Source organism: Venturia canescens, chromosome 9 (genome assembly GCF_019457755.1).
Source record: "Venturia canescens isolate UGA chromosome 9, ASM1945775v1, whole genome shotgun sequence".
Classification (NCBI taxonomy): Eukaryota; Metazoa; Arthropoda; class Insecta; order Hymenoptera; family Ichneumonidae; genus Venturia; species Venturia canescens.
This window is the reverse complement of record NC_057429.1, coordinates 19,429,987-19,448,895: the sequence shown is the minus strand read 5'-3', so window position 1 is coordinate 19,448,895 and position 18,909 is coordinate 19,429,987.

Sequence of the window (18,909 nt, the reverse complement as noted above, 5' to 3'; positions counted from 1 at the left end):
ACTTTTCGTGTATATATGAGGATAGTTTAGGATTTGTGTCCTTTTCGATCTTTCGGGGCGGCGGGCTTTCAACGTTTTTTTTTCTTTTTTTTTTTTTTTCACGCTTTTTGCCTCTTTTTTGACGCTTCTCTACGGAGTTTCATCCCTCTTGCGATATCTTATCAGCCTCCAATTTCTCTCAGTCTTTGTTCGATTTTTTTTCATTCAACTCGACTCGATGGCACAACTCAGTCGATTTAGACTTTTTGGGTTTTTCAGCGAGTGTAATTATTTCATGGGGGACTCGGGAGATAACGACTTCGCGGAGTCAATATTTAAATCGTCAATAGACAGAGAAAACTTGGCTTTTCTCTTCACCAATACTCCGGAGAGCTTCTCGTCTCCTCTGTTTTACTATCCTATCACTGATTGAGGGTAAATCTTGTCGGGTCGAACATTTCGAATTTTAATCGGATTTTCTTATAGTGACAGAAATACCTGCTGCTTATCGCGATGGAGTTTAAGGTCGCGCGGGGACTCGAGTGTATGCACGAGCGTCTTGAACAAGCATTCGTTCGAACGAGCTTTTAAAGATTTTTTTCATTGAAGCAAAAGAGCCCAATAGATTTTTAGAAAAGACGAGATTTCGAGGGCGAAATATACCGAAAAAAATGATAACCTTCCCTCCAAGTTTCTCTATCGAACATTCTCACCGCCAACGATTTATTCATCCCATTAAAACTAATGCGACAATTATCCTCCGACTTCCTTACTGAAAATTTCATATGTCAAAATTCTCTCGCGCCCCCCCGACGATGAAAACATCCCGACATCAAGGACTTTTACGAATTTAAGGTTGGTACGAGGTCAGATATCCGCTCTTCTACATTCAAAGGAGATTATAAACTTGGATGAATAGGTGATCACGTAAAACGTGATTTAGCAAATTCGTATCGATCACGAATCCATCCGGTTTGGCGATCGGTCCGGATCGAGAGGCAGCCCGGCGAGGCGCTTCTCTTTGCGATATCTCTCACGCGGTGTCTTCGAAATTGAGTATAGTCCAAGTCTTCCCCGGGCGAACCACTACTAATCCAATTCCGGCGAGATCCCAAGACGCCGAGTTCTCCGTCGCCCTCTCTCCTTCGTACCTATTCGTTGCTCCTCGGGAGCCGAGAGAGAGAGAGAGAGAGAGTGATAACCGGGCTCGGTGCGGGGCTGGGAGGTGGAGAGAAGTCACACCGAAGTTACATTTCCATATATCAATTCGTGGGAGCCTCGATGTAACGATAACGCTTTTTCCTCCCCTCCCCGATCACAAATTCAGAACGAACTTGAGTGCGTTGTTAAATCATTTGAATTAACGAGTCAAACCTCACGAAGGATTCGTTATTTTGGAGCTGCATGCCGTGGAAACTCGAGATTCAAAATGTCGCAGACAATCCTCCGAGCTTAAAGGCTTTATCAATAATTCTAGTTTTTCCCTACGAAAAATAAAACTTCTCGACTTTTGGCTGAAACAGAGCAACAAGACCCTCGTTACTCATCGTGCAACTTCGTACGAACGAGCCCATGGATATGCACGAGGGCATTACTATGACTACTAGTAAAATAGAAGGAGGCAAAGCGACCGAGAGGGAAAGAGCACGGGAGCTGAAGCAGCAGAGAGGACCCGCCAAGGTATAATATCGCCTATGCAAATAGCCTTTGGACTTGAACCGGTTGGATATACTTTAGGACTCTCCTCTCCTCTTGGGTTTCTGTCTCTCCCGCGCTCTTTATACTTCGTCAAAGTTACCCCTCCGGAATTTCGGGGATGCTGTACGCATCTCCGACGTAACTTGGCTGCGGACGAAACTCTGTCATGAATACATTGGAACATCAACGGGGATGCTGTTTCAATACGAATAAATATCGATTTTGCCGCTTATCACTGAGCTTTCTCTCTTTAGGTGGATTTGAATTGTTGAAAAAGTACAATTTTCATGGGATTTTTCATTTCTTAAATAGCGGGCTGATGGAACTTTTTTTTTTCAATCGTTTGATGACTTGAAAGTTTGTCGTATGAGACCGAGAATAAAGCCGGTTCGAAATGAAATTGCGGTGATCCACTGGCTCGAAATTTTTCATCATTTTCGTAATTTAATCTGATAAAATTATTCCAATATTTGGGATGCATGTTATAAAAGAATTGAAATAATAGAATTTTCGTTGGCGAATGATGAATATCGACTCGGAAATAACTGGCGTTCGAATGCCTCGCGAACATCGAGGCGGAGCAGATTTTTATCATATTTCGATAATTTTCAATCGATCCCTTCATTGATTCATTAGAATCGTAATGCTCTTTTGCGTTACGTCCACGTTGATTCGTCCGATGAGACGTGAGGTAATCCACTCTGTCGAAAATAAATGTTTATCTCACTTGTTTGGTGGAAATGCAGTTTTTTATCTCCCGACAAGGAGAGGTCGACATGAAAGGCAAAATGGGAAAGAGAAAAAAGGGAGCATAATTTGTTGCGATAACAGAGTGCGGGGTGGTCGGGCCTCCGGCTCTCACTTTCTCGCGGGACCCGCGTGAAAAGTACATCAGTGAAAGGAGGAACGAAACACACCGCTATCTGTACGTATTTTCTCTCTTCGTTTCTCGCTCTCGTACTCTCAGAGACTTTCTCTCATCTCCTCCCCCCGAGGTATTACTCAAGACTGAGTTTGCTCGAGTCTTCTTTCTGCTCCTTTCCATCGCTCTCTCCAGCTCTTTCACCACTGAAAGAGAAGTTAGTGAAAGCGAGTATCTATGGCCAGGCGCGAGGCTTGCCTAATTTTATGGCTCGTTATTTCGGCCTCTGTTGAACCCGCTGTTTGTTCGTCCACGAGGGGGGTTGCTTTTTCGGATGTGAGGAAATTCGGTGCAACGAGAAACCATGAAAAATACGAAAAATATACACATTTGCCTCGGAATTTCGATGACGTTGTTCGTCGTCGATTCGAACAACAGTCGAAATCATTCGAGTCCGATAATTCCTGCTCCTTTCTCACCGCAAGTTTCGAATAATAAATCTACTTTTCTGCATACACTCTTCGTAACGTACACGCAGAAAAAAACATGCCGCGCTTGCTCGCGATCCGACGAAGCCCGGGGACGTGCGGGGCTCCGGACGAGGGAAACGAGTCTCGTGAACCTACCGAGAGGGAAACTTGCAACGAAAAACAGGAATAGGAAAAGAGACAGAGAGAAGGAGAAGGGTGAGAGTTAAGGCTGGAAGTCGTGGCAACCAGCGTAGAAGGGGACGCCTGGGGCTTAGCTGAGCACGAGAGAGACGAGGGTAGAACGTTTGAGGTCAGTTCGGGGCGGTTTTTTCGACCCCTGGCTGCTTGTACTACAGCTCCGTGCTACCGAGAGAGAACGACTCGCTCAATACCGTAGTCTACCCCATCGACTGACCAATGGTCGGACTCCACTCCCCACCACGCTCGAGCGCTGACCAGCCCGACGATTGGTGCAAAATCTCTCTAGGGGTTAAGCACATACACGTGCACACACACTTGCAAACTTTCTCGAACACTATCCAACAGAAAGACGTGAATCGAGAATATATTCTCTGTGTACTACCCTCTCTTCATCCCCCTTTCAACCCTTCGCCCTGTTTCGATCGAGGATCCTATAGTCTCTTCTCTCAACAACGATCTCTTCTCTTCTAGCCAACTAGCCATGCTACGAGAAAGATTATGCAACGGGTGGGATGCTTAAATGTTTGACATTTTCCAATTTATCCGAAAACACTGTGAAAATAACCCTCAAAAGTAGGGTTATTCACCCTGTTTTTTTAAGAAGGAACGCCTCGAAAAACGCATTTTGTGTCGGTTGTCTAAGCTTTGAAAAATCGAGAACTTCGATTTTAGTCCAACTCATCGTATTTTGTTCATCGAAAAAAAATATAAATTCGAATGCACTTTGATGATGATTTCATTAAAATATTCAATTCAACCAGTTTTTTAAGGAGGAAGGATTCGAAAAATGCATTTTATGTCGGTTGTCTAAACTTTGAAAAATCGACAACTTCGATTTTAGTTCAACCTCGGCCCAACATGTTTTGTTGATTAAAAAAAAATATGAATTCGAATGCGCAAATGCTTTGACTTCATGAAAATATTCAAAATCACTCTCAATTTCGTCCAAATATTTCTTCATTCTGTCAATAAAATTATTGAAAGTTTACTCTCGACGAGCAATTTACGATACACACTAATTGAGAATAAATTCCGTACGAAATGATGAATTTTCGAAGCTTCCCAGCAACAACATATTTTCAGGATTCCTTCCGTAGCGACGGAGATTGAATGATTCAAAGGCGAAATGAATATTGGGAGGGTGTCATCGATACGGCTGGTGCGGAGGAGCTGGTTTAATAAGGAGACACCCAGTATCGATGGAGCGAGAAGTCGCGTCAGAGGAGGCCGGGGGTTTGCTCAAGATGATATCGGCATATCCTTCTTACTGCCATCATCCGAACGATAACACGCCGACACTAAGACACGGAGAAAACACACGAACGTCGGGCGCGCGCGATCTTCAAGAACCGGGATGGCCGAGCTTTCGTTAGATCTGCACAGTTTCTCTCTTCCTCCTCCTCCGGTTTCTCCTTCTCCTCCTTTGCCGCTCCGTATAAACCAGATGGGAGCTTGAAACTCTGCCAAAATTTGGATCGCCAAAGCCCTACCACCGCCACCCCCGGCTGCCTGCCCGACCAAAATGTATCAGAGAACTATGAAAGCTAGAAACGGTGGGCGGGGGGCAGAGCAGAGAGAAAGTACCACGTAACGCGATGGACTTAAAGACACCTTTAAAGTTTCGGAAACTCGATCGGTATCTATCCGGATGAATATCTACATGTATAACAAGATATCTGGCAAAAGCAGAAGCAAACCTGGAGCTACGGGGTCGCGCCACAAGGCGAGGAGAAATCGTGAGAACAGACCCCGGACCTTGCCTCTACTTCGAGCCCGAAAATCCATAGCTATGGCTTCCAAATCGAAGTTTGCCACTAATTGAGATTGACTTTGTCTCTGCGCGCGTCCAACGTCACATCCGAATCGTCTCGAAGGATGGATTTCCCCGCCCCACGTTTCCCCTGCACGTTAAATTTTTTAAAATTCACATAATTTTCGTGGTTCGGGGCATCAGCTATCAGCTCGAAGCGGAGGAACCCGAATGAAGCCGCGCTAGAAAATGACTCACCGACGAACTTCCGGAAAAATATGGCTGCGGCGAGTATAACCAGAAAGAAAAAATCGCGAGTAGCTTGTTTCTTATTTCGAACGCCAAGAGCTCGGCGCGGGCTTCTTTTCGCCGAGGAAAGCTCCGAGGGGGATCGCCACGACGAGAGGCGGAGCGGGCCGGCATTCGGAGCCAGGATCAAAGCAAGAATTATCAGGGTCCGGAGAAGAGAGAGCTCGCACGCGGTCCGGGATTTTGGTCCCGCAGGAGACTTACCACATGTAAATAAGGACAGAGCCTTTACCGTGCGGTGAACACACTCGCACAGGGGCGCACCAGCTACCCGGAGAATCCCGTGGATCCCAACGGCGCGCATCCCCGGCTCGATTCTCTCCTGCGTAAACAACATTTTTCCAATAGTGACAGAATAACTCGTTGGTATCCACTACTTTTCTTCATACGGAGCAACACACGTGCAGCTCCGAGTATATCTTGTGCATTGGTACGAAAGGGATAAGCATGCGGAGAGAATCGTGGCTAAAAAATGGCGCTGTGTCGAGCTCTTTGGGGCTTGTGCGAACCTCGAGCAGCTCTTCTTCGTCTACGAAGACTGAAAAAAATTTTTCGTTGCCTCAACCGTCTGTAAATAATGATTCCAATCATTTTTTTAATAGCCTCATAAAGGGCTAGTAATTCCAGGTGTGACGAGAGTTTCAAGGTCTTTTCCGAGCGAGAATTATCGGGGGATGAAAGTCGAAAGGACACGCGGTATGAGGAGAAAAAAATATGATAAAAATAAATATTAGAGAAGTACGGAATTTTTCGTTTCCAATATCCGCGTAGCATATCCAAAAACAGAAGCCTCGTTGTCCATCGTTTAATACTATCCCTACGGTACATCCCGAGGGAGAATTCGGGATAAAAGTTATTTTTGTTTCTCCGTGCTGTCTTTTGCCTTATTTCTTTTTCTCAAGCTCTTACTCCAGCCTTTCTGCTTCGTGATATTTCTCCTTTTTCTTTCTCTTTTTCTCCTTATTCAAGCCCGGCATATTCGTTGCACTGCGACGGGAAAGGAGAAGCTTATCGTTTGCTCTCTCTTTCTCTTTTTTCTCCCTTTTTATTTGAGTCTTCTCTCTCTCTCTCTCTTTGTTTCTCTCTTCCAGCTCCTTCCAGAGCGTGTACTACGTTTGAAAATGTATGCAAAAGACCGGGGCACAGCGAACATCGGAGCGCGTCGGTACAATCATGCTAAAGAGAAATCAACCCCTTTTTTCCATTTGATTCGATAGCGGCAATTATATTTCATTTATCAATTTTATAACCCTTAAAAATCTCTCTCTCTCTCTCCCTTTGCTGATATAAAACGAGGCGTAATTGTCGATTATTTAAATCGCTAACAAACGAGAGGCTTTTGTTTTATTATCGCCTTAACTGACATTCTATCGCGTATTTTTCTACCCCTCGAGAGGCCACCCTCGCGCTTAGCCAATTTAAAGCAGCACCCGCGAGCGACAATTGGTCTCAAAATGAACAACGATTACGATAAAACATTTCGGTTCAACACAATTTTGTTCGTTACTCCAAAATTCTTATCTCTTGAAAAACTGATTTTTATCAAAATCTTCAATAAAGCGATTCCCCATGAGACTAATTACAATATCTCGTTATCAACTTTTCGAAGTATTTTGAAAAAACTTTCTCCCATCGCATTTTCACGAGACTGTACCCACCGAAGTCCGGCGGCCGGCGTAGTTACCATCGATTCGTGGTCGCAACTGTTTCCCCGTTTAAAAAAAGAACGCCCCGAGTCCACCCCCGATGCTTCCTTGCTTGCCTATGCTCCTCGCTGTTTCCTTCGCCAAGAGACATCTTGCTCGACATATATTTCTGTTTGTCCGACGCGTATAACCGTTCTGTATGTCGAAGAGGGCCAGCAGGGGGTGGAATATACTCCCCCTCCGTTCAACAATATGCGTGTATCACACACGTTTATACAAATATATATTTTTCTCGTATTCTGAAACTTTTCCAACCCTAATCAGAGAACGAGAGCAAAACAACACGAGAACAACGATATTCTGATGCGTCGATAACGGAGCACATTATTAGAGCTACTGCAACATTTTATCTGTTATGCCAATCACAGGACTTTTACAAGCTTTATTCCATCCTTGTATTCTCGTTAAATGAAAATAAAATAGAATAATCGAATGATTTTTGTTCTGATTTTCATTCGAACAAAACGCGCGCATGGAGAGAATCAAACGTTAATATTTAGGGTGAAATTCACTGTTTAATTTACCGGATATGCGCGTTTGACTGCGCGGGGACAAGTTAACGAAAAAAAATCATTCCTGTAACGAATTTTTAATATTTTCCGGTATTTTCAGTTTTTCAATGGTAAATATTTCAGATTGTTAAATTTACGGTACGTGGAATAAAATTTACAAAACGTTTAGTTCATTTTACGGTGCGTTACGGTTAAATGTCTTCGAGCCGACGTAGGTGTCGATCACTCCCTTCCGAATTCCGTAGCACACTAAATCGGTGATTTACACACTTCAACGAAGGGCTGAGCGTATAAAAACAATGGGGAAATAGGCCGGTATCGCGACGAAATAGCCCTGCCGTGTCCCCATTTTCGCCGCATCCTGCGGCATCAACATTCGTACGGAAATTATGAGAGTGCGCGGCGCAGCAAATTTCGTCGTGACGCTCGCGTGTAATATTTCGAAATAAATATTGAAATAATCTTCAAAAGTACGGCACCTTTAACCGGACATTTATTTTTCACATACTTTTAGACATAATCCGCGGTAAAAGTTCCTACTTTGAACAACGAATATTATTTAATGTACGGGAAAATTCAATTTTTTGTTACATCATAATATCACGAATTGCAGCCCGTCACCGCACTGTCGTTACTGGACGGTAATTTTTCAAATTGAATTCTCTCAGTTAATTTTTCAATGGTCAAAAATGCAGTTCTTCTGGGGATTGGTCAGCAGACTCGGGGAGCGATTTGTATTTTTGTTTATTTTGTGAAGCAGTTTTACGAGTGGAATTTTCATTGTATACTGAAAATGAATTTACGTGGGTTCAGCAATTCACGTATTGTCTCTGTTTGGAGGGTAAACTTGAGGAAAATTTGAAATGGCACACACAGAAATTTATTACTTCGGTCGTCTTTGTTTTCCCCTCCCGTTGGAGAGTCCTCAGAGGCATATTTTTATCCTTTTTTTTTGACTTTTTCTCTTGTATATATTAGCGAAGAATGAAATGAATGCGTATACGCGAGGCAAAGCACGCACCAGCGATGAGGGAAGAGAGCGGGTTTGAGGTTGAGGGGAAAATAGCGAGCGTCGGATTGAGTAAGAATAGGGCGCGCGCGCGCGCGGAAGCGGGAGAAAGAGTGAGACGAAAATTTTATTGGCTCTGACTTGGCGCCCTCTCGAACCCCCGTTTTCTCGTTTGCCTCGCAGATTTTCATATGTTTTCATCCACTCGGAAAATTAGAATACCCACGCACTATCGCCGTTTCTACGCAACAGTAAAATAAAGTATAACCCGAAATAATTGATCTGCTTTTTTTTCACCATTTTCAAAGTCGCCTCGAATATCATCGAGCTCTAATCGAAAAGCTTTTCTAATTCGATCGCTCGTGAAATTTGTGCCTCGGAATAAGTAAGAGCCTGCTACGAGCGAGGAAATATTTTAGTCGTTGGAACGAATTCCCTTCTTTCAAAAGGCCTCGCGAGCACTTAAATTTTTTCAAGTTCATCAAAAACGTTTCTTCGTTCTCGTGCGTATGGTCAACGGATCGTTTGCTTTGGAGTTTGAGAATGAAAAATCGTTTTTCTCGCACGAGGGTTGACAACCGATGGCTACGACACGACCAATCGCACGAGCCGAAGCAACCACATAAAAAAGGATAATACACGAGGAAAAAAAGACATCGTCGAAGCACGTGGACGAGGAAGGAAGCGGGGGAATGGCTGCTGGCGTCATCTTGGAATAAGAAATCGTACATTTATACGAGGGGCCAGCCTGGGCATTATCTCTTTTAGGGGTTGCTATACTTGTGCTCCTTTGGCAAGTTTACTCGGCCACAGAAACAGGCGTTCCTTAGGGTCACGAAGCTCCGGAGGACACGCACATAAAAAACATATTTCGAGCTTCTTCTTGCTTGAGATAAATGCGAATGGGAGAGGACAGCAGTTTTGGTTCTGGACCGTAGCTATAATATATCAAGGGGGATCGATATGCAAAGTATGAGAGAAGGAAAAGTATCTTTTGGGTTTCCTCGCGATGCAAGACGTGCTCGACTCTTGATCCTTCACTCCCACGGATCACGCAGAGTTTTTATTCTACAAGGACAAAGCATTTTTATAAAATAAACGTCCATTTATAAAGAATTTTATCTCATTAATTTGGGATTATTCAATCGAATGGAATTTTCAAAATAAACCGAATCGATTAAAATTGAATTGTCACCGCTCAACGTAGAGAATTAACTCGGTATTGGAGAATCTTGACAACGAAATCGAGATGTCGTGAGAGCCACTTGAGACGATCGCGACGATTCTCATTCATTTTAAAAACTCATGATTATTCGACGTTTTTTATTTTGACTCACCGAGAATTTCGTCGTAATATGTTAAAATTATGATTAATCGGAGAACAGTTAAACTGCGACGCTCACTCGGTGAAGCGATTCGTGCGAAGTCTGGCCCAGAACTGGGGCCCCGGTGGTGCCGAGGTTCCAAGGGGCTAGATTTTCAGGGCTGCCGTATCGACACCAGGTAGAAAACGAAACGTCATCCCCACCCTAGAAACTGCGTGAACACGTCGAAAAAAGGAATTCTCCCTTCCGAGGAAATTGACGAGAGTCGATCTCCTCCGAAGCGATATGCCTGAGAATTTTCGTCCTGTCGGGTCATTGGGCATAGGTCAGGCAGAAGTCGATTCGCGCGAGCAGGGAGCTGAGGGTGAAGCGAGCGAGAGAGAGAGAGAGAGAGAGAGAGAGAGTACGAGAGGACACAACTTTTGAATATTCGATAAAAATTGAGTGGAGGGTCTCGAAAAATTTCTCGAGTTATACGAACCGAGATCTCGAGTAGCGAGGACAGACTCGCCTCTTCCCTTCTCTACGTTCCATTTTCACTTGACTTGCTTGTTCCACGCGTCGGTATGCCCGGATGAATCTGTGAGAGAAGTCGCGATCGACTTGATTGGCTCGGCCATTCCGGAGCTGCGTTTTTATCGAAAATAAATGGCGTCAAATACGAAGTTGGGAGACAGGCGAGAAATCCGATAAATTTTTGGCCATTTGGATTTTCTTTCGTTGACGATCATTTCATCGGATGCCGCGGATGTTTTCATGAATTTCTATTTATATATGGCTGTTAAAATAGTGGAAAAAATATATTTTTTTTTCTTATTCACGAGCCTAGAGCGTATTGATACTGTGTAAAAATGGTCGGTTTTGTTTCATCGTAAAATATTGATCGTTGGGGAGGCTTCACGGTGAGTCGAAAAGGGCTTTTTGTACGAGGAAAAGGAACAAAGAGAGTTAGGAGCCTCTGAGGAGAGATCACGGCGAAAGTCTCCTGTGTCATTGGAAATGTAGTGGCAAGAGAGCCGGGAGCAGACGAAGAGCCGGAGAGGGAAAGAGCGCGGAGACAAGCCAAGTCTGCGAATTATCCGCTCGCCTCTTCGATCGGGGAAAAGCAGGTTGGCAGGCCGAACGAAGCCCGGAAATGGAGTATAGAAAAAAGCGATGAAAATGCGGAAGAAAATGTTGATAATGCGAAAGATGATGATAAGACGGGTGCTGGGAGAAGCCCGGCGATACCACGGAAGAACACAGTTTCAAAGGGAAAGAATGGAGAAAAAAAACGAGCGGAATGGAGAGTCGCAGGGAGGGAGGTAGAGCTTCGCAGAGGGAAGGAGAAAAATCCTTTTGCAACGTCCAAGAGATATTTTTCAAAGTACCGAGAGAGTTTCCCCGGTGTGTGTTATCCGGAACTGGGAGAGCTTAAAGCTCGAGAAAATCCGTGCCATGCATGATATAACCAAGAACCGCGAAAGATTTGTCCGTCTATCACGTATACACGTTTTTCCTTCGACGAGCACGAGCGAGAGCTCCTCTCCTCTCATACACGTCGATATCCGCGTCATCAGATCTGTCTCAAAGGAAAATTGCCGATGGCGGGCTCCACCATCCTCAGTCACTGTTGGCCTCGCGCTTTTCCACGTGCGTGTCAAACCAGTAATTATAATTATTTCATATTTTCTTTGAAATAAAACGAATGGATAATGTGAGATTGGAAAAAAATGCATCACATTTTTCACAGCCTCTCATATTGCGCGGAATATTCTTCCTCGTTTTTTTCCTTTCCGATATCGTGATAATACGCGTCAACGACGTTCGGCCCTATTAGGAAAAATTTCACGTGCTCTTTTTCTCTGCATTGTTAGAATTTACTCCGCCCCGCGATCTAGCGGAGTAAATTCCCCTCTTCCCAATATTCATTTCGGTCCCTGGGGATTTTTTCGACTAAAAATAAAAACTGTAAAGCTACGACAAATGGAGTAAGCAAATTCTGCAATGGATATGCAGCGTGGACTTTCGCCATTTTTGTATTTGTCTGAAATTTTAATGCGGACCATTCCCCCCCCTCCGTGGGGAATGCTGCTGGGAAGAAAAAAAAACGGGAAAAAGGACGCGGAGAGAAGGGCCCGGACGTAAACCGTGCGGCCATTACGTTCGATTTCGAAATAAATTGCAAGCCATAAACAGGGTGGTCCATAAGAATACATACGACCTTATCCTGGCGTCTTATCCAGGGCTACTTTACTCCAGGCTTACCAATACCACTGTACTGCATCGTGTACTCTCCAGCTTTATAAAAGCACGAGTTTTTTCATCCCTCTCTCTCCTTCTTCTTTCCTCTCCCGGAAACGGAAAGGAGGGCTGGGAAAAATCATGACGAGGACGGAGGCTCTCGTTTAGCTATCGATCGCTTTTTTCCACCTTTCTCTCGCGCCCATGCCCTTTTCTATCCAACTCCGATTTTATTATCGTTCAAAATAACCCATAACCGCATTTGTTTAAGGCTGGATTACCGCTCGTAAGTCTAGGAACGTTTCTCGCAGGTTTACCTCGAAATATACGACGACTAATTTTCAATTAAGGTTGTAAATTATTTAACAGTTAAATAAAAGCTTGAGAAAAAATCACCGAAAAGCATCCTGGTGAGGAGGAATCGATGAGGAAAATAAATCATTGAATGTTGTTCCTTTAATTTTTATTTTTCTTAAATATTCATAAATATGTACCCAACAAGGATTTTTTTTCAAAATATCCAAGCTTTCGGACACCAAATAATATTTCGTTGGCGTCGAATCGATGGACGCGTTACCGGCCAGCAAATTGGGCTCGCTGACGAAATGTTGTTTGAGAACATTTCGTATTCTCTTTCTCTTGCCATCTCTCGCTCCGTCTCTCGCTCTCTGCGGACAGTAGATTTGAATATTTGTGCGGAGAAGCGAGTGGGTGAAAGGCAAAGCGCCAAGAGAGGGATGTAAAGGCAGGGAGCGCGGTGATTCTCTCGCTGAGAAGCGAGCGACGACGCACAGGGGGAGGCTTTTTAAAATGGCCGCTGCCACACGTAGATAAGAAGTCTAAGGGGCACAACCACGTGCTGTCCTGTCCACGAAGGGCTCTTAGCTCTTTTCGTCGTGGTCTCTGACGACGAATGGCCCGTCAGAACTCTCGTAAATCAAGCTCCAAAGAGGACACTCGTTTTTCAACCTTCCTTCGTGATGTTTCTCTCCTCGCTAACTCGCACTCTTCCGTGCTTCCACTTTACGCTCATTTCTTTCGACTCGATTCGCTGGAATAAAACTTCCGGACCAACAATTAAGCCTCGGTAAAACGAATGTAGGAAAACCCTTCGGTCTTGTGTGAGCGACATTTGTGTTAACGAAATTCCCTGCTTTTCGCACAGCTGAGAACGAACTCTGCCGACTTTCGGTCTCGTTTTTTCAGGCCGAACTCTCCCTTGGCCTCGCCGTTGTATCTTTTCGTTGGTCATTGAAGAAGTGACCAGATATTCCGGTGTTGAAAGAACTTTTGATCATTTTCTCGCTCTCCTTTCGTCTTGAAATTTCAGCTTCGAATAAGTCGTTTCTTAATTTTCATAGATTTGGGACTCCTCGGGTTTTCGAAACGAAGATAAATAATAGAACCGTTGCATTTACGGTGAAAACTCCGATCGAATCTCCGTTTTCAAGTTTTAACGGGAGATTCTGTTAACGGGTTTTGTTCCATCCCTGCGCGATCGTAGCTAACGTTTCTTGCTCGCAAAGAGCTAGAGTTACAAATATCAGGTACAGAGGAAGGTAGCTCTAAATAAATCGACGCAGTATCGAGTAAAAGGGCGGAAGTGATGGGAAAAAGTGTCGAAAACCGTGCGTCTTTTATTCCCAGTGGCCGATCTACGTTTGCGTACGATGTTCGTCAAGCGTTTGGGAAACAGAGTTTGTGAGGGCAGAAAGAAAGGGTTAGTTTCAGGCAAAAAGGGCGACGGAACCGTTACGCAAAACTTTTTTTTTTCTCTCTCTTTCTCTCTCTCTCTCAGTCTCGCTACGGAAAATTTTAAATATTTGAATTAACCCCTTTGCCGATGAGTCGAGCCGCCAAATCTCGAGACCCTTTTTTCGATGCTACCTGAGAGAGCCCGTGGCCCATTATTTTTCATCGAACCTTTTTTGCATCTGCGCGCACAAGTTTTTGCCTCTATACATCCTCGATATAATGTTTCCCCCGGCGTCAAATAAAGCCTCTCTCCATGTTAAATTATGTTAATGGATTATCCTTTGGGCCACGGGGAGGGAAAAGGGGATCCAGGTATCGGCGAGGATAGAGGACGAACGCGGAGAATACGAGCGTGCGCTTTACACTTCTCGATATATATCCACATCGAGTGAGAAAGACGAGCGAAAGGGCGATACGTGCGCCAAGGGTCCTCCGCTCCTTTTTTCGCTCGCTCTCGTCCCTTTGAATTTTCCTCACGGAAGTGCCTGCCTGCCTTACGCATATGTAAAAATGCCACTTTTTTACCTTACTATAGACGCGCATGTTCCAATAACGTGACCTTACGCCACCGAATGTATCCACGTGCCCTTTATTATACGCACGTCGATTTCTCCACCGTAGAAAATGATCTCGTCTCACACACGGAGAGAATTACATTTAAATAATTATCCTGAAGTGCGATGACGGGCTGCAACTCGTGATATTATGATGTGACAAAAAATTGAATTTTCCTGTACATATTAAATAATATTCGTTGTTCAAAGTAGGAACTTTTACCGCGGATTATGTCTAAAAGTATGTGAAAAATAAATGTCCGGTTAAACGTGCCGTACTTTTGAAGATTGTTTCAATATTTATTTCGAAATATTACACGCGAGCGTCACGGCGAAATTTGCTGCGCCGCGCACTCTCATAATTTCCATACGAATGTTGATGCCGCAGGATGCGGCGAAAATGGGGACACGGCAGGGCTATTTCGTCGCGATGCCGGCCTATTTCCCCATTGTTTTTATACGCTCAGCCCTTCGTTGAAGTGTGTAAATCACCGATTTAGTGTGCTGCGGATTTCGGAAGCGAGTGATCGATATCTACGTTGGGTCAAAGACATTTAAACGTGACGCACCGTAAAATGAACTAAATTTTTTGTAAATTTTATTCCACGTACCGTAAATTTATCTATCTGCAATATTTATCATTGAAAAACTGAAAATACCGGAAAATATTATAACTTTTACAGTACGTTACAGGAATTAATTTTTTTCGCTAACTTGTACCGGCGCAGTCAAACGCATCCGGTAAATTAAACAGTTTACTTTGACGCTAAATATTAACGTTTAATTATCTCCGTGGATATTTCGCGAGATGAAATCTACTCTCGCTTTATTTCTATATCAATCGATACGAGTTTTTTCATGTTTATCTCATGCATTGATTATTTTATGAGAATTTTCATAAAAAAGTCGAGGTTCCACAGCCTCCGCATGCATTAGAACAGTATCGACCGTTATAGATGTAAAAATTGACGGGCCACGCACAGTTTTATATACATACGCTTATATATAGTCGGACGTGAGGGATGCGCCGCACCGAGGACGACAGATGGGGTTAAAAAATGGTGAAAAGGATTAGGGATGCGGTGCGTATTCGATCGGAGAGCCAAGAGAGAGAAAGCGCCGGATTTCACCACTTTCATTTTCGGTTACCCGCGGCTTTTTTTGTCTCGTGCGACGACGCTACTCGACGCGCTCACGTATTCTGTATATCGAGCATTCCGCACACTCTTTTGAGGATATAAGCCACAGCCCAAAGGCCACCAGGCTATTTATTTTCTTTGGAAATTCTTTGAATACGATTTTTTGCAAGCCCCGGGGATTAGAAAAGTTGGCGAGGAATTACAGCTGATTTTTCGAAGGGCGCTTGATTTTTGCGCTGGGCTACGCCGATTCGCAAAGTATTTGAGGGAGGAAAAAATTTTTTTGAATATAATTATTCTCGGGTTGGAGGCGACGTGGATTCGAAAGCGTTGCATTTAATCGCGCGGGTGAAATTTCTTGTTTTTTACTTCAAATAATCTTTTTAGAGTCTTAGATAAGAAAGCATCCCCAAGGAGAGACGGATCGTCTCAGTAACTCGAGAATAAATTTCAATCAGGAGAAAATGCAGTTAAGGGGCGAAACGGTTCGATGCTCATTTGAGAAAAGCGAGGATAAAATCTTTTCTCTTCAATTCGTTTATTCGGGTCGTGTATATTCGAAGGTGTGTCAAAAGTTGTGGCGAATGAAGTGGGAGATCGCCCAATTCGCGGTTGAGATCTCGATCCGAAGTGCTTCTTCGGCAACGATCGACCCTTCAACCCTTGCATTATTCGCGGCCGCGCGCGAGGGCTCACGGAAGGCGTTGGACCGAGACACTCCTCTCGCTCTCTCTCTCTCTCACACTTTCCTCCCCTTTATTTTCCATTCTTTTCTCTCTCGGCCCCTCGCTTTTGGAGAACTCTCTTGGCGCGTCTAGCTTATTTCACTTTTCCGTTATCGCGAGCGCCCCAGGGCCCGTACGAAAAAGATTCCGATCGGTTACGAGGATTCTTCGTTCATACACACAACCAGAAATGCGAATGGGCGTCGTCTCCCGTTAAAAAGGGCGCACCTCTGGCTTCGAGAATGCCGCAACTTTCGACCTTCTATTCTTCATCAAATCGAGATTTAAGCATGTAAGAGATTTTTCCTTTTGGCGCACCCGCGTGCTCAGATCTATGCGGATAATTCACGAACGCGTTCGTCCGGATTCAAGGGCTCTCGGAGATCCGCGCTCGCTGATAAGGTATTCAAAGCGTTTCGGGCATTCTGAGGGCACAAAGCTCGGCTTTGCCTTTCATTTTTTCATCACACACTCCACTCCGCTCCCTCTTCCTCCGTTGCCTCTCACTCGATCGAGTCTTTTCCAGCAACTCTTATAAGCCAATAAATCACTAAAGCTCTTGGCTCAACAACCAAATTACTTAATCGCCAACCGCATCTGGCTCAACCTTTAAAAAAACTGTTTTGTTAAACCGCGCAATTCATTCGCACCAAAAGCTCTCTTTTCACCATTATCCCACTTTCGTGTTACAAGCTATTTAAAAATCCTTCCCTTTCATTGGCCCGCACCCAGAGAATAAACTTTTTCTTTTAATTTCGTTGAAAAATATTGCAACTTTCCCATAACCCTAGAAAACGCTATTCCCCCACAAAAAAGAGTTCTCACTAAACTGACTCATGGAAAAATATATTTTCATATTTTTCCCCGACCATTCTTGAGACACCGAGAAACCGAAGAATCGTACCCCACTTCGCTCCCTGATAAAGCGAAAAGACAAGAAAAGCTTAACAAGAGGTCGTTGATGCTCCGGATTTCCCGTGTGCACAGTGCAACGGAGCTCGAGATGAACCTGTCCAGTGGATCACCGATTGTCGGATTAAAATGAAAACGTGTGCACGATCCGTGTCTACAAAGAGATATGAATGAAAAAAGGATAGACGAAAAAAAGAAAAAAAGCACACACACACATCGAATTCGATGGTGTCAAGGGTCAGGGAGCAGGGAATCAGATATCGGCTTATTTTGGCCTTGTTATTTGGTACTCTTCTTTGTCGTAAATTTATCCACGGTTCTACAAAACGCCCCTGTTTTGGTGTCGGTTTTCACGTTTTTTCACCCAAAACCACCCCTGTGCAGGCCCCGACCCTTGCGCGCTCATTGTCAGCCCTCTCTCGACTGCTCCATCATCCTTCGTACCCTGACGACCACTTTTACACGTTCTCGCTTTCCTGAAAAAAAAAAAAAAAAAAAAAAAAAAATAGCTGCTAAATCCACCCCTGGCTCGATTGTGTTCTATAAGAGCGAGGAGAGAGCGGAAAGGGCACTCCTCGACTTTATCGTCGTCTGTGCAACTGAGCTTAGGAACAGGTTGGTCACTGCAGGTACTTCGTACCATACAAAAATCGCCTGCCTATCGACATTAATCTCCCCCTCTTCAACGATATTTCTAGCAATACAAAAGATTAAATTCCTCCGGGTCAGGTGGCATTACGTGATAACGTATTGTAGCACGTTTTCAAACGAAAAATCTTCTTTATTTGTCGTCGCGATCGCTTTCGCAAATTGGTTAACTATAACTACGTCGTTTCAGATATTGATGCGCATGCCGACGAATATAAGCGAGGTGAAAGCTTGCATTTTTTATATCATCGATACGATATTATTCATTATTGTTCCGTGGACAATTGATTATCCAGTATGTGGATTGAAACAGTTCTGTTAAGTGAAAAATTCAATTGAGATTGAAAATGTAATAGAGGGCAGGCGCGGAGAATCTTCGCGGAGCACTATAAATCGAAATCTCGATCAAAATTCGATCAATTATTTCTCGCTTCTGGCGTCAGTGAACCCGGCTAATTTTGATTTTATAACGAACCTTTATTGATATTAAATTTTCTTGGATGATTATTGAAACAATGTAATTTGGTACGTTTGTAGATAACGTGGGTTAATTAAGAGGAAATTGAGTATTTGGAAGACAAAAAAATCATTGAATTCGTTGTAAATGAAACGAATCCAAGTTTTAGATAATTGGGCCAGATTTGATTATTTTTATTGAGAGCGTACCCTCGCGTCGTCTGCTAATTAGTACTCTCACAAAATATTATCTAAATTTACGGTGAAACTCGCTCTTCGGCACACCGAGAGTTCGCTACTCAAGACGATGGAGAGTCTGAGGAGAGAGGGTCTATGAAAATAAAGGAGAAACCGAACACGAGCAGCCCTCGCGGTCGAAAGGGCGCGGGGGTGACTGAGCACAAAATAAGCCACGCCAGTTTCTTTTTTACCTCACTTCCTTCATCGGAGGATCCGGCTCGGCACTCGGGACAAAAAGAAGAAAAAAAAACTAATGAAAAACAGAGCTATCGTGATGCACACGCGGCAGGCAAATACTTCCTATAATTGAGGCTCGAAAAAAACATGTGAAACCCTTAACTTCTGGCACGTTCCCTCCCCCCAGCTTTTCTAATCACACGTACGCGAGAAAAAATCATGCACGAGGCGCCACAGACGAGAGAAAAAGCCAGGTGCC